The sequence below is a fragment of the Salvelinus fontinalis genome, chromosome 14 (genome assembly GCF_029448725.1).
Source record: "Salvelinus fontinalis isolate EN_2023a chromosome 14, ASM2944872v1, whole genome shotgun sequence".
NCBI lineage: Eukaryota > Metazoa > Chordata > Actinopteri > Salmoniformes > Salmonidae > Salvelinus > Salvelinus fontinalis.
In genome coordinates, this window is record NC_074678.1 from 55458495 (window position 1) to 55472503 (window position 14009).

Genomic DNA, 14009 nt, shown 5'->3' on the forward strand with positions numbered 1-14009 from the left:
GACCATCACTGGAATAAGGGGCAGCACCGGGACAAGGGGCAGCACCGGAACCAGGGGCAGCACCGGGACAAGGGGCAGCACCGGAACCAGGGGCAGCACCGGGACAAGGGGCAGCACCGGAACCAGGGGCAGCACCGGGACAAGGGGCAGCACCGGGACAAGGGGCAGCACCGGGACAAGGGGCAGCACCGGGACAAGGGGCAGCACCGGGACAAGGGGCAGCACCGGGACAAGGGGCAGCACCGGGACAAGGGGCAGCACCGGGACAAGGGGCAGCACCGGGACAAGGGGCAGCACCGGGACAAGGGGCAACACCGGGACAAGGGGCAGATCCCGGCTGAAGGACTCTGGCAGGTCCTGTTTGGACGGCTCTGGCAGGTCCATGCTGGCTGACGGCTCTCGACGCTCATGGCAGACTGACGGCTCTCTACGCTCATGGCAGGCTGACGGCTCTCGACGCTCATGGCAGGCTGACGGCTCACGACGCTCATGGCGCTCTGACGGCTCTGGCTGCTCATGGCTCTCTGACGGCTCTGGCTGCTCATGGCTCACTGACGGCTCTGGCTGCTCATGGCTCACTGACGGCTCTGGCTGCTCATGGCTCGCTGACGGCTCTGGCTGCTCATGGCTCGCTGGCGGCTCTGGCTGCTCATGGCTCGCTGGCGGCTCTGGCAGATCCTGTCTGGTTGGCGGCTCTGGCAGATCCTGTCTGGTTGGCGGCTCTGGCAGATCCTGTCTGGTTGGCGGCTCTGGCAGATCCTGTCTGGTTGGCGGCTCTGGCAGATCCTGTCTGGTTGGCGGCTCTGGCAGATCCTGTCTGGTTGGCGGCTCTGGCAGATCCTGTCTGGTTGGCGGCTCTGGCAGATCCTGTCTGGTTGGCGGCTCTGGCGGCTCCTGTCTGGCTGACGGCTCTAGCGGCTCCTGTCTGGCTGATGGCTCTAGCGGCTCCTGTCTGGCTGACGGCTCTGTAGGCTCATGGCAGACGGGCGGCTTTGCAGGCTCATGGCAGACGGGCGGCTTTGCAGGCTCCTGGCAGACGGATGGCTCAGATGGCGCTGGGGAGACGGATGGCTCAGATGGCGCTGAGGAGACAGATGGCTCAGATGGCGCTGGGGAGACGGATGGCTCAGATGGCGCTGGGGAGACGGATGGCTCAGATGGCGCTGGGGAGACGGATGGCTCTGGCCGGATATGGCGCACTGTAGACCTGGTGCGTGGTGCCGGAACTGGAGGCACCGTGCTAATGATAAGCACCTTCCTACTAGTGCGGGGAGCAGAGACAGGGCACACTGAACTCTCAAAGCGTACTCTATACCTGGTGCGTGGTACCGGCACTGGTGGCACCTGGCTGAGGGCACGCACCTCAGGACTAGTACGGGGAGAAGTGACAGTGTGTACAGGACTTGGGAGACGCACAGGTGGCTTAGTGCGTGGGGCCGGAACTGGAGGCACCGAACTGGATACACGCACTATAGGGAGAGTGCGTGGAGGAGGAACAGGGCTCTGGAAATGCACTGGTAGCCTAGTGCGTAATATAGGCACTGTAGGTACTAGGCTGGGGTGGGGAGGTGGCGCCGGAAATACCGGACCGTGCAGGCGTACTGGCTCTCTTGAGCATTGAGCCTGCCCAACCTTACCTGGTTGAATGCTCCCGGTCGCCCTGCCAGTGCGGCGAGGTGGAATAGCCCGCACTGGGCTATGCAGGCGAACCGGGGAAACCATGCGTAAGGCAGGTGCCATGTATACCGGCCCGAGGAGACGCACTGGAGACCAGACGCGTTGAGCCGGCCTCATGACACCTGGCTCAATGCCCAATCTAGCCCTACCAGTGCGGGGAGGTGGAATAACCCGCACTGGGCTATGCACACGTACAGGAGACACCGTGCGCTCTACTGCGTAACACGGTGTCTGCCCGTACTCCCGCTCTCCACGGTTAGCCTGGGAAGTGGGCGCAGGTCTCCTACCTGCCCTTGGCCCACAACCCCTTAGCCCCCCCCCAAGAAATTTTTGGGAGTTACTCACGGGCTTTTCGGGCTTCCGTGCAAGACGTGTCCCCTCATAATTCCGGTTACGAGCTTGAATCTCCGGCTTCCATCCACGTCTCCTAGCTGCCTCCTCATACCAGCGCTCCTGGGCTGTGGCTGCCTCACTCTTCTCACGAGAGCAGCGATTTCCTCCAGTTTGCGCCCAGGGTCCTCTACCAGACAGGATCTCCTCCCAAGTCCAAAAGTCCTTGTTGCTCCGTCGAGCATTTTTCCCATACCGCTTGGTCTCTGTATTTTGGTGGGTGATTCTGTCATAGCTGTCGCTCTCCTCATCCTCGGATGAGGTGAGGAGAGAAGGATCTTCGGACCAAAATGCGGAGTTAGGGAAATATGCCATCTTTATTTACAAATACGACGTAGACTAAACAAAACAAAACACTTTCAAAACTTACAAAATAACAAAACGACGTACAACGGAACCTGAACATAAACTCACATCAACTAACGTAAACTCACGAACAGGAACGTACATCAAAACGAACGAACAGCCAAACAGCTCCAAAAGTGAATACAACGAACATAACGAAGACATCACAGGAGACAATCACCCACAAACACACAGTGATAATGCCCTACCTAAATATGACTCTTGATTAGAGGAAAATGCAAACCACCTGCCTCTAATCAAGAGCCATACCAGGCAAACCGAAACCAACATAGAAACAGGTAACATAGACTGCCCACCCAAAACACATGCCCTGACCAAAAACACATAAAAACTAACATAAATAGGTCAGGACTGTTACACCATGCGTACGCACAGTTTCTAGTGGTTGAGGTATTGCATTGCAAGAAGGAAAAAGTAGCCTAGTAGTAGCAGGAATATATGATGAGACTCTTATTCATAACAAAAAAAACAGGTAGTGTTACGACTTCCACCGAAGTAGGCTCCTCTCCTTGTTCGGGCCGCGTTCGGCGGTCGACATCACCGGCTTTTTAGCCATCACCACTCCATTTTTCATGTATCCATTTGTTTTGTCTTGTTCCCTGCACACCTTTATTCCTCTGTTCCCCATCATGTCTTTGTCTAGGATTGTTTGTGTTACGTGTATTTTGATATTGTGGATATTGTTACGCGCATTACTTTTTGTCTATGTTCCGTGTTTTGGGCACATTTTATGTTACTTTGTGCTGTAATTTTGACCGGAATGAAAAGTGCGCCTGTTCACTACACTCTGCTCTCCTGCACCTGACCACCTCCAATACAGAATCCTACACCTACCATGGAGTCAAGCAGGAGCAGGTACCCAGGTCAGAGGAGTCGAGGAACGCGTCCAGGAACACGCGGCTATGCTACATCATCTCGGTGCCATGATGGATCGCGTTGTCCAGACCATGGACCATTGGGAGAGACAGGAGGTTTCTCCCTCGCCTCGATCAGCTCAACCGGGGTTATCTCTACCCGTCCCGTCCGGATCCAGCTCCAGTGGAATATGTCTCTCCCTTCCCAGGGATTGTGATGGGACAGCCGCACAGTGCCAGGGGTTCCTTTTACAACTGGACCTATACCTGGCCACCGTTCACCCAGCTCCCTCAGGAATGGAGAGAGTATCCGCCCTCGTCTCATGCCTCTCGGGGAGAGCTCTGGAGTGGGCAAACACCATGTGGGGAGAGGAAGACGCAGCATTGGACCACTTCGAGAAGTTTACCCGTTTACCTGTCTTTGACCATCCGCACGAAGGTAGAGCGGTGGGGGAAAGACTCTTCCATTTGAGGCAGGGGACGAGGAGCGCACAGGATTTTGCCCTGGAGTTCCGGACCTTGGCCGCCGGAGCAGGATGGAACGACAGGGCCCTCATCGACCACTATCAATGCAGCTTACGTGAGGACCTCCGACAGGAGTTTACCTGCAGGGATGCCACCACCACCTTTGACCAACAGTTGGATATGTCCATCCGGTTGGATAACATGCTGGTCATCCGTGGACATCCTGAGGGGGCTCTGTCGGTTCCATCTCCCAGCACTCCCGCTCCGGTGCCCATGGAGTTGGGAGGGGCTGCGCGTAGGCAGGCTGGAGGAGGGGCTTTCACGTACACCATCTGTGGCCGCAGAGGGCACACTGCCGGTCGGTGCCAGGTTGGTCCCTCTGGGAGTCGAGGCAACAGGCAGGGCACTCTGACATCACCCCAGGTGAGTATGCACCACTCTCATCCAGAGTCCTCTCATGTCCACCTGTTTGTACCTGTTTGTTTCCCGGAGTTCTCCCCGCATTCCCAGCATAAGGCGCTCGTCGATTCAGGCGCAGCTGGGAATTTTATTAACAGAGCGTTAGCACTTAGTTTAGGGATCCCCATTATTCCTGTGGATAGACCTTTTCCGGTTCACGCTCTGGATAGTCGACCATTAGGGTCCGGGCTAATCAGGGAGGCCACCATCTCCCTGGCCATGGAGACGCAGGGGGATCACGATGAGAGAATTAGTCTCTTTCTAATTGACTCTCCTGCGTTTCCCGTGGTACTAGGCCTTCCCTGCCTCGTCATAACCCCACCATTTCCTGGCAACAACAATAACACTTTTTCCAATCTTCCTCTTTCCCGTGTCTGTGTTCTTTTGCCCATCTTAATATTGAATTTTTATTGGCCAGTCTGAGATATGTCTTTTTCTTTGCAACTCTGCCTAGAAGGCCAGCATCCCGGAGTCGCCTCTTCACTGTTGACTTTGACACTGGTGTTTTGCGGGTACTATTTATGAAGCTGCCAGTTGAGGACTTGTGAGGCATCTGTTTCTCAAGCTAGACACTCTAATGTACTTGCTCAGGGCCTCCCAGTCCTGTTTCTATTCTGGTTAGAGACAGTTTGCTCTGTTCTGTTAAGGGAGAAGTATACAGCGTTGTAGAAGATCTTCAGATTCTTGGCAATTTCTCGCATTGAATAGCCTTAATTTCTCAGAACAAGAATAGACTGACGAGATTCAGAATAAACGTGTTTGTTTCTGGCCATTTTGAGCCTGTAATCGAACCCACAAATGCTGATGCTCCAGATACTCAACTATTCTAAAGAAGTTTTATTGCTTCTTTAATCAGAACAACAGTTTTCAGCAGTGCTAACATACTTGCAAAATGGTTCTTATGATCAATTAGCCTTTTAAAATTATAAACTTGGATTAACTAACACAACGTGCCATTGGAACACATGAGTGATGGTTGCTGATAATTGGTCTCTGTACGCTTATGTAGACATTGTCACGTCCTGACCATAGTTCTTATGTGTTTTGCTTGTTTAGTGTTGGTCAGGACGTGAGCTGGGTGGGAATTCTATGTTGTGTGTCTAGTTAGTCTGTTTCTGTGCCCAGCCTAATATGGTTCTCAATCAGAGACAGCTGTCAATCGTTGTCCCTGATTGAGAATCATATATAGGTGGCTTGTTTTGTGTTGGGGATTGTGGGTGGTTGTTTCCTGTCTCTGTGTTTGTATTCTGCACCAGATAGGACTGTTTCGGTTTGCCACACTTTGTTATTTTGTTCTTTGTAAGTGTTCACTGTTTTTTGTTTAATTGTTGTTGGTGGCGGCACTTCAGGGAGTCTTGGATCATCTGATCTCAGGATTATTCTCCTTGGTAGCCCCAATTGAGACCCCAGTCTTCTCCACACTGCTCTCTGAAGTTCTGGGATGTTGGTGTAGTCCAATGATGTTTTTAATACATAGACACTCCACCATCGAGACTTGTTATTGTGGAATCTCCTTTAGCTGAAAGATAATAATGAAAATAATATTTGCTGAGTATTTTGTCTATAGAATTAACTATCACACCTGATTAAACGAATTGCATTCTAAACTGAAGAACATGATTAATTGAATATTGGAGTCATGTGTTAGCTGGGGCTCTGTCAAAAGTATCACCAATCAAGCCGCCGAGGGCTGGAGTTGACCATCCCTGACCTACAGTAGATCAGAGATAAAAACAAGCTTGTTTTAGAAAGTTGTGTTGTACAATAGCTGACTAAAGACGAGGCATTCATGAACACATTTAGCATCTCCTGGCTTCCACACATAGCCTACAAGCCAGCTCAGAACAGATTGTTTTAGGTTTGGTCAGTTCGGCTCAGTAGTGTGAAAAGCCCTATGGGGTGTCCAGAGAGGGTCTAGGTTTCCCATTATGTGTAATACTGGGTCAGGGTATGTGTGGTTTGATCATATACAGAGGGTAACAGAAGGGAAGCCATGTTGAGAAAGTAGCTCAGCTCAAATTCAAACCATGCACTTTTGTGGTTTGGTGCATCGTTGTGACTACTGTATGGGGTTCTACAGTATTGAGGTAATTCTGAAAAACCTTTTGATGACTCCCATCACCCCCTGACCTAACTAATAACACCCAGACACAGAAAATCACACAACACACCTCAATTCAATGCACTCAATGCCCTTTTACGTCCAAAACACTTATCGACCACAATGACTTCACTTTTCGGTAATGCAGAAATAATGGAGTGATAACCATACCATCACAATTCCTTTGATGCATTTCGAAATGTTATTGAATTCCCTCCGGCCTCTTTAAAAAGCTATTTCCCCAGCGGGATGAGAACGTTGTTGACATTGACCTCCCGTGACCTACAGTAGAAAGAGCATTGCCACCGTGCCGCGGCTACCGTGGTCTCTCGGGGGTAAAAAACTGCTGTGAGATTGTGTCTGCAGCTGGACATATGGAGGTCACAGGAGGTCACATGTGGAGGTCAAAGGTCAGCCGAGGAGTCTGGGTAAAGGGAAGTGGAGAGGACTGCGAGGAAGAGGATGCTCTGTTGACGTTTTGTTTGGACACTTTGAACAATGTTATCTATCATGCTGTTGGTCTGCAGCCAGTAATTATTTATTCAACCTTTGATATCGGTCAAGTGCCGAGTGGAGCTGCTTCCAAACCTGCCCAGCAACCAGTTGGAATTTCACCTCAGAAATCTTCGACAGTGTTACAGTATTTTCCACGAAACAGTGGCTATGGTTATTAAGTTGAGATTAGATGTTTTTCTCAGGTGTTCGACATTGTGTGAAGTAATAGACTCGCGAATGATGGAAACGTTGAGGGATATTTATGAATCAAGAAACGATTGTGTTGGCACCGAGCAAACGTAAGATATTTCAAACGCGGTCAAGGATGGTAACCCGGAATATAAATCTGAAAGTAAAGGCAGGCAGGCATTCCTCGGGAGCAGGGAATAGATCATACTTTGAGAGACCATGCATTTACAATGCCAAATTCACACAAACTCCCCATCAGTACAAAGGGGCAGTGCAGTCAAAAACATAATTTCCATTTTTTTCCAATGATATTTCCACATTGAGGTCAAAATAATAGCTTTTTGGAAAATGCGCCAGCCTGTTCAGGTGGGATGGAGTTTTTGGCCCACAGCATGACATCACAATCAGATCTGATTATTCTGACCAATGACCAGTCATCTTCATTTGTATATGCATCCTCCTACTTTGAAGGGGTAAGTGGAGTATGCTTTAGAGTTTAGACAATCGTATCTGCCAACCAGGGCTGTGTATGTAAATGTATTTTTGAAATGATCAACACGCCCACACGATCAGACTGCACATTTCAATGGAAAAAGGAGGCTCAGGGAAATAAATAAATAAATATATAATGTTTATGAAACACAGTGATTTATTGGACATACGGTAATGATTTAAAAATACATTGAAAAAGACTGCATGGGGCATTAATGGAGAAAGTCTCTGAAGCATACAGTACCATTTCTACTAGCCAAGCTACCTGCCTTACCCTCCCAGCAACTCGAGACAGGCCAGCCCTAATACCGTTACTAATACGCTATGAAAGAGATGGAGGGAGAGAGAAAGATGGAGAGTGAGTGATTTAAGGAGTAAGAGTTTGAGAGTGTCTGAGAAAGTGAGAGAGGGTACTTGTCTGCCTGAAAGGGAGTGTCAGATTGGGAGACACTAAGAGATTGTGTACCAGAGAGATTGAATGGACCAGTGAAAGTGAATGATAGCATGTGTGGTGTATATGTGTCTTGGAAAGAGAGTTAGAGAGTAATAGAATCAATCATATCGCTATCCTCTCCTCGGGTAAGGCAGTGAGTATTTTGAGGGGTGATTCAGCAGAGGGAGTTGGTGGGGGCAGAATTGAGGTGCTGATTTACGGTGGGGAATAGTGGGGGGTGGGAGGAGGTTGGTCCAGCGAGACAAGGAGTGGGGCCTCTGGGATTCAGCCCTAAGTGCCTGGCTGCTGGGGGAGACCCAGGGATTAGACGCCCCGTGAAACCCTCACTGTCCCTCTCCCTTTTTCTCTCCCCTTCCTCAGACTGAAATTCAGGCTCAAAGCCTCTCTGAGATTTTCCAGAACTACCGCCCCCACCCCCACATGAGCACAACCGAGCCACTCCTTATGTTCTGAGAGGAAAGCGATCCACTCACATCCACATCGTATTAGTGCTGCCATTAAACAGTCCAGGCTGACCGAGGGAGGGGAAAGCGGAGTTGGGAGGAATGGGGTTTCTGGAATTGGAAGGGGAAGGTTGAAGGCAAGAGACTGGAAGGAGTGGAGGTGGAGAGGTTGGAGGGGTTTTGAGGGGGAGCGTGTAAGCTTGAGAAATTTCCATATGGCAATAAAATGTCTGCCACTTTACTTATTGAGTTTCTAATGCACACCAGGTGCGGGGGTGGCGTTCTTGGCGGAGTCACTCGGCAGACCCTTTAACAAAGAGGTTAATATCGCTGCTTTTCAAAAAACAGACCCTTTAAAAGAAACTATTATATAACCTTGGCTATATACCGTTTCACTGTTGCCATTCATAGCCCCCAAAAAACGGAGTCAAAGTGGACCCAAATAACAACACAAAGCTTTAAAAAAAACAGCTAGAAAAATAAACCTGACGATAATAGTTTTCGTAAAACCGACCGAAGCTGTAAAGTTCAGGGCGACCGATTTATTAAGTCGGACTTTCCATTCATACAAACAGCCCTCTGGAGTATGGGTTTATACCCAACCCATATTTATGGTTTAATACACTTATTTATTTACGTCAGCAAGAATTAAAGTTCAGGCCTCCCCAGAAAGAGTTTTAATCCTTGTTGCCATGGGCAGAGTGCACAGAGTCTTTGCTCTGATCTAGAGTATTCCTTTAAGGGCACAACAGATTCACTGTGTGAGACTTTCCAACAACAGGCCATACTTTTAAAGAGCCCACTTACACCCAAAGTCTTTCTCTCTCTGGTCCCTATAGTAGTCTCTACTCCCCTTCCTGTAGTCTTATCCCCTTTCCCATAGGCACGGTTAGTGTTCGAGATGTAAACGTGAACAACACCGGTGGTAGCAGTGAACCAGCTATCCCCTCCTTTGCCCCCTAATGAAGACCAGGAGACTCAAGGCCATCAATATGGTTTTGGCTACAACCGAGACAATCTCCTTTTAAAGCGTCTACAGATCCTCTTACGCAAGTCCCAAGCAGTTATAAACAGATTTTCTTTCAAAGAGACTTTGTAGTTTATTGGAAGTCATTGTGGAATTCAGACATATGAACAAATTGTTTGTGTGTTATAACATATGAAATATTCATAGCCTACAGATCTGACTGTATTAGCTACAGTTGTCAATACTGTTTCTCCTTGATGTTACAGTGTAACATTGTTTTCTTTGTGTCCAAAGCTCTCCAAAACAAAAGGCACAATCTGATGATTTTCTGCTCTTCAATTGTCATTTCAATGAATTCTGCAATATGTAACTCTTTTGGTGACCTGGCCAAATTCACACAGAAATGTGAGTTATAGATCTGTAATTTTCATTGAAAGAACATTTAAGAAGTGGTAGAGCTGTTCTATGTGCGCTATTACTATGCTTCTTGTTCTTAAGTTTCGTTTTTGCAGCTTTCAGTTTCGGTTTTGTATACCAGCTTCAAACTGATTCTTTTTTTATATTTTTATACCACCTTTTTCTCCCCAATTTTGTCATATCCAAATGGTAGTTACTGTCTTGTCCAATCGCTGCAACTCCCGTAAGGACTCGAGAGAGGCAAAGGTCGAGAGCTGTGCGTCCTCCAAAACACAAGCCCACCAAGCCACACTGCTTCTTGACACAATGCACGCTTAACTCGGAAGCCAATGTGTCGGAGGAAACACCGTACACCTGGCTGCCGTGTCAGCGTGCATGTGCCCGGCCCACCACAGGAGTTGCTAGAGTGCGATGGGACAAAGACATCCCAGCTGGTCAAACCCTCCCCAAACCCGGATGACGCTGGGCCAATTGTGCATCACCTCTTCGGTCCCCCGGTTGAGGTCGGCTGCAACACAGTCCGGTATCGAATCAGGATCTGTAGTAACGCAGCTAGCACTGCGTTGCCATGCCTTACACCGCTGCACCACTCGAAAGCCATTGTATTTTACGATTATAACATGTCACATTGTCCGATGCTACCAAATTAAAATATTGATATGAACCTGGCCAGATTGTTTGATTTGCTTCAGTTCTGTCATCACATTCTGCGATTGGCTTGCAAGGCTATGTAAACTGCAGCAGTGTATTTGATCTGCGCATATGCCACCAGCATAAGCCTCAACCTATGCTCATGCATGAGTGAAGTGAGATTGGAAAAACTGAAAGTTTTCATCTTAGAAATAGTTTTCAAACAAACAAACTTTATATGTCCGAACTCAGAATCAAATAGGCTTCCACAAAATAATATGGTTGCTGTGGTAGAACATTTCTTTTGATTGGCGATTTTGTGCATTTATCATTATTAGGGAAATCGTTCTTATTGCACAGAATATAGGCTAAATGTTTAAATCAAACTATTATATTAATTTGACTATTCTCAATAATCATATTATTGTGTGCATACTCATTGCCAGCCATGTTCCTATTGGTCAGTCACAGAGATCGGCTCGTAACACCAGCCACACACACGACACGATAAAGGCAAAAGAATTCTGACAATGCTAGAACTTTGTCTGAGCTAATGACCGCACGTAGCGGTTCTTCATCTGCAGACCTTATGTCACACTGAATGAGCCAAGATGTCCAACAATTGTTTACGACCTAAGAATTTGCACATGACGTAGAAATGTCGTCTGGGACTGCAAAATTGTGGCATAAGATGGCTAAAATCGTATAGTCTGCAAAGGCCTTCATGTAAAATATATTTCACAGCGGTTTAGATGGTACAATGATTCTCTACACTATACTTGCTTGTTGAGTGACATGAATCGAACTATCTGAGTTTTTTCAACCAGGAAATGGCGGAGCGATTTCTGCGTAGTGCACCTTTAATTATACATATCCATTGGTTCTTGAAGAATATAACTTTTTTATTGATATCATTTATGCATGAACTTAGGAAAAGTGTTTTATTCTATCATAAGACAAAATGGTTGTTGCACTATTTGATTTGTTTTCTGTCATTTGAGTCATTCTATACAAACAATCCAAAGTTTCAAAACATGTCTTAAAAACTATCAAGTTGACCATATAGACTGTCAGTCTTTGTAACCATAGCTCTGTTTATGAGTTTGAGAATGTTCAAAATTCTAGTCCCGTCCCTCAGTTTTACCAAATCAAGTAGCGGGATGCTGTTGGGCTGAAACACAAACTTCTGACTGTGACTTTAAAATGATCTCTCTATTATTACTCAAGAAAGCACTGGGACAAGGTTGCCATAATTAGGAAACATAGCCAATAGCTACACAAAGAAATGCATTTCCTTTGGAGTAAATCATTATTTTACAATATAACAAACAATTTATATTTAATAACAACCTCTCCCTCAACGTGATCAAGACAAAGGAGATGATTATGGACTACAGGAAAAGAAGAGCCGAGCACGCCCCCATTCTCATCAACGGGGCTGTAGTGGAGCAGGTTGAGAGCTTCAAGATCCTTGGTGTGCACATCACCAACAAACTAACATGGTCCAAACACACCAAGACAGTCGTAAAGAGGGCACGATAATGCCTATTCCACCTCAGGAGACTGAAAAAATTTGGCATGGGTCCTCAGATCCTCAAAGAAATTATACAGCTGCACCATTGAGAGCATCCTGACTGGTTGTATCACTGCCTGGTATGGCAACTGATTGGCCTCTGACCGCAAGGTACTACAGAGGGTGGTGTGTACGGCCTATTACATAGCTGGGGCCAAGCTCCCTGCCATCCAGGACCTCTATACCAGGCGGTGTCAGAGGAAGGCCTAAGAAATTGACAAATACTAGTCATAGACTGGTCTCTCTGTTATCGCATGGCAAGCGGTACCGGAGTGCCAAGTCTAGGTCCAAAAGACTTCTTAACAGCTTCTACCCCCAGGCCATAAGACTCCTAAACAGCTAATCAAATGGCTACCTGGACTATTTGCATTGCTCCCACCTCCCGACCCCAATTTTTACGCTGCTGCTACTCTCTGTTTGTTATCCATGCATAGTCACTTTACCTCTACCTACAGTACATGTACATATTACCTCGACTAACCGGTGCCCCCTAACATTGATCTGTACGGTACCACCTGTATATTTATATTTACATTTAAGTCATTTAGCAGACGCCCTTACCCAGAGCGACTTACAAGTTGGGCCTTGCAAGTATATAGCCTTGCTACTGTTATTTTTTTGTTGCTCCTAAATTATTTGTTATTTTTCTATATTGTTATTTGTTATTTATTTATTTACTTTTTAATTATTTTAGCAAATACTTTCTTAACACTTTTCAAACATTTTCTTAAAACTACGTTGTAAGGGCTTGTAAGAAATCATTTCACTGTAAGGTATTAGGCGCATGTGACAAATTTCAGAGGACAATGTTCTGCTGTGAGGAGGCTTGAACTGGCTAGATGTTGAACGTAAAGAGTAAAAAGGTTAACCCCACAGAAACCCAGGGGAATACATCAATTATACAGCACCAGTCAATTATACACACCTACTCATTCAAGGATTTTTATTTATGTTTAAGATTTTCTACATTGTAGAATAATAGTGAAGACATCAAAACTATGAAAGACCACATACGTAACCATGTAGTAACCAAAAAAGTTTTAAACAAATCAAAATATATTATATATTTGAGATTCTGCAAAGTAGCCACCCTTTGCCTTGATGACAGTTTTGCACATTCTTGGCATTTTCTCAACCAGCTTCACCTGGAATGCTTTTCCAATGGTCTTGAAGGAGTTCCTACATATGCTGAGGACTTGTTGGCTGCTTTTCCTTCACTCTGCGGTCCAACATATCCCAAACCATTTAAATTGGGTTGAGGTCGGGTGAATATGGAGGCCAGGTCGCCTGATTCACCACTCCATCACTCCCTGTCCTGGTCAAATAGCCCTTACACAGCCTGGAGGTGTGTTTTGGGTCATTGTCCTGTTGAAAAACAAATGATAGTCCCACTAAGTGCAAACCAGATGGGATGGCGTATCACTGCAGAATGCTGTGGTAGCCATGCTGGTTAAGTGTGTCTTGAATTATAAATAAATCCCTGACAGTGTCACCAGTAAAGCACCCCAATACCATCACACCTCCTCCTCCATGCTTCACGGTGGGAATCACACATGCAGAAATAATCCATTCACCTGCTCTGTGTATCACAAAGTCACGGGGGTTGGAACCAAAAATCGCAAATTTGTACTCATCAGACAAAAGGCCAGATTTCCACCAGCCTATTGTACGTTGCTCGTGTTTCTTGGACCAAGCAAGTCTCTTCTTATTATTGATGTCCTTTAGTAGTGGTTTCTTTGCAGCAATTTGACCATGAATGCCTGATTCACGCAGTCTCCTCTGAACAGTTGATGTTGAGATGTGTCTGTGACATGAACTCTGTGAAGCATTTAATATGGGCTGATTTCTCTGATGCTGGTAACTCTAACGAACTTGTCCTTTGCAGCAGAGGTAACTCTGGGTCTTCCTGTCCTGTGGCGGTCCTCATGAGATCCAGTTTCATTATAGTGCTTGATGGTTTTTGCGACTGCACTTCAAAGTTCTTGAAATGTTCTGCATTGACTGATCTTCATGTCTTATATTAATGATGGGCTGTTC